This window comes from Echinops telfairi, unplaced genomic scaffold (genome assembly GCF_000313985.2).
Source record: "Echinops telfairi isolate 266 unplaced genomic scaffold, ASM31398v2 ScPeMD7_7420;HRSCAF=8458, whole genome shotgun sequence".
NCBI lineage: Eukaryota > Metazoa > Chordata > Mammalia > Afrosoricida > Tenrecidae > Echinops > Echinops telfairi.
In genome coordinates, this window is record NW_022111320.1 from 16,986,863 (window position 1) to 16,989,924 (window position 3,062).

General features: G+C 43.4%; 1 pseudogene; it reads right to left on the minus strand.

The window, feature by feature from the left end:
- LOC101657708 overlaps nt 1-153 on the minus strand; it is a 4,009-nt pseudogene extending 3,856 nt beyond the window's left edge.
- Nucleotides 154-3,062: the final 2,909 nt, after the last annotated feature.

Genomic DNA, 3,062 nt, shown 5'->3' on the forward strand with positions numbered 1-3,062 from the left:
TTGTGCATGGCTGAAGACCGTGGTGATTTTATAGCAGCCTGGGCATTTGACATCCATGAAGTAGGAATTGGGGCTCTGCACCAGGTGCTTCTTCTTGTGTTTCTTCTTCTCCTCTTCGGGAGAGGGATGAAGGAGATCCTTTGCGAGAGGCATGATCACCGGGCGGTCGTCAGCGCCGGTCTTTTTAAAATGATCTTTTGCCTTCTTCATGTATGATGTTCTTGATGTCATCCCACCACAAATTTAGGCTTTGGTCATGTCAAATCTTTTTGAGATGATCTCTAAACTCAGGTGGGGGATATACTTAAAGTCACTGAGGAGCCCTGGTGGTGTAGTGGGCTATTTACTGGGCTGCTAACCACAAGGTCAGCAGTTCGTAAGCCACCATGGGAGAAAGATTTACAGCCTCAGAAACCCAAAGAGGCAGTTCTCCTCTGGCCTATGGGATCACTATGAGTCAGAATTAACCAGAGAGAAATGAGGTTTTTTTTGTTTTTTACTTAAGGTCATATTTTTGGCTTTCATGGACTCATTTTTTATTTTTTTCAGGTTCCACTTCAACTTGCAAATGAGCAACTGATTTGCCCCTTGCCTTGTTCTGGTGATATTGAACTTCTTTGTCTCTTTGAACAGATGTAGTCAATTTGACTCCTGTGTATTCTATCTAGTGAGGTTCATGTATATAGCCACAAGTTCATGTTATTGAAAAAAGCCATTTCCAATGAATGGGTTATTAGTATTGCAAAATTCTATCATGCATTTCCATCATAATTTCTGTCTCCAAGGCTATGTTTACCAAAAATTGATCTTTCTTTTTTTGTTTCTAACTTTCACATTCCAATCAGCAGTAATTATCAATGCATCTTGGTTGCATGCTTTATCAATTTCAGTTGTTGATGTATAAATTTTAATAAGTTGTACCCTACCACTGACACCATTGGACTTAGAATAGATAGTAAAATGTCAATTTTAATGATGAGTGCGATGCCATTGTTCTTTAATTTGTTATTCCTGGCATATCAGACCGTATGACTGAGTTGGAACCAACTAGATGGAAGAAAGTTTGGTCTTGTAGATGGCTAAGTGGGGAATAACAATGGCCCCTTTAAGACAAGCCATAAGGCCAATAATAAAAGATTATCACAGCCGCCAAGGTTTAGGGATGAAAATTAAAAAGTTTCATGGCATACTTTTCACTTTCCTATAAATTCTTTCTCGTCTTATAATACAAATTTCCCTTCCTTTTTTTAAAGGGAAAAATGTTTTACTCTTAAATATTTAATTAAACCTCCACCTAGCTTTTTAAAGATCTATTTATTTATTTATTTATTTCACATAGCTTTAAGACAAACTGACCCCTGCGCACCCACCACCCACCCCCATCCAACACCCTTAATCTTCTCAGCTCTTCTACTGAAGAATTTGGCCTTCACTTTCTTTAGGAGCTTTCCCTTTCCCAGAACTTTGCAGTAGCCGGGGCCACACATCGGTGACGGGAGCAGTTCCCGTCTGCTCACTGAACAAGCCACAATTTATCAAGATAGGTTGAAGTTGGGTAGAAGCTTTGGTTCCTCTTTAAGTGGTAATGCCTTATATGGATTTTTCCAAAGTCCCCCGATGGTGTTTGCCGAAGTTGACCCTGTGATGACGCATGTCCCCAGCATTCCGTCGGACTCCAGGTGCCGCAGGTGCTTGCCAAGGCAGCAGTGGTCGGGCTCACAGGGTCGTAAGTTTCCGGGTACTTTCTCAGTCTGAGTGGTATGTCGGTGCCCGAGATGAAAGCGCGCAAATTCCCCTTTCTAGAGCATTATGTAATCTTTCAAACTTGCTGCTAGCATGCTAACATTTCCATGAATTCAACTGAAATACCACTCACTAATTTATACCGCACACTGAATTGATCCATAGTTAACATGCTGATGCAGGTCCCTTATTGCCAACAACGTAATACCAAGTCTTTCATGGGAAGATTTATTAGAGTATATAATCCAAGTGCGCAACAATGGAAGGATGTCATACTAATTTCTGAGTTGTTTCATTATAATAAATCCGGTTTCCCTTGATTATTCCAACTCTTTCAACCTGTATTGGTACCATGACAGATGCCGTGGCTGGATCCATGCTAATTGTAATTTTAGATTTTATGTAAAAGAGCAAGACAGAGGAAAGTCAGAGACTAAACTCGAGGATGGATTCTTCCTAGTCCTTGGTTAACCAGTGTTGGTAGAACACTCCGTCATTAATAGGTTTGTTGCAGAACAATCCGTCATTAACGGGTTGGTTGATTGATTGACTAAGTATTCATTTGCACCCGGGATCCCGTGCAATAGCAGTTTATCGATTTAGTAGGTATGGAGACTGAGAAGGAAAAAAAGGTGGCCTTGTTTACATTCATGATTATATTTGTTACAAATCTTAAATTATTCCCAAGAAAGCGGCTAGACTAACTAGGTAATCACAGTCCCCTTCTCTGTCCCCCTCCGAAGATATTATATAATTTAGATGTACATACAGGGTCACTATGTGACCCACTCGACAGGCACTGGAAGGAAGATTTCATCCCTGAACAAAGTGTTAATCGCGATGAATCCCAATCCTTTCCAGGTCGTCAGATGCCCAAGCTGAATTCTGAAAGTCCACACCAACGGCTCCCAGGTCCCAGCCTGGGGACAAACGGGCCCAGGGAGACACCCCCACCCCGACCCCGCATTCCACACTCCAGGATCCTCAAGTCCCAGAATCCTATTGGAACTCCAAATCCCAGAATCCCCCACCCAACTCTACCCCGAATCCCAAGCGGCCGTCTGAAGAAGACGCGACCAAATTGGGAAAGTGGGATGAGATACCACAGCGTTTGTTATCTACTACATTTCCCTGGTCGAGAAAGGTTTTCTTTTACAGAACTACAGTCACCCATGGGTCCGCATCGGAATCACATCTCCCGGAAAGGCCCCCTCCCAGCGTGTTTGGTGCGGCGATCAGCGCCTCCCTCTCCTCCACCCCCGAGGAGTGGTTCGGCCCAGCAGCGAGGTCTCGGAGCGGGCGCGGTGGTTGCGCCCGCC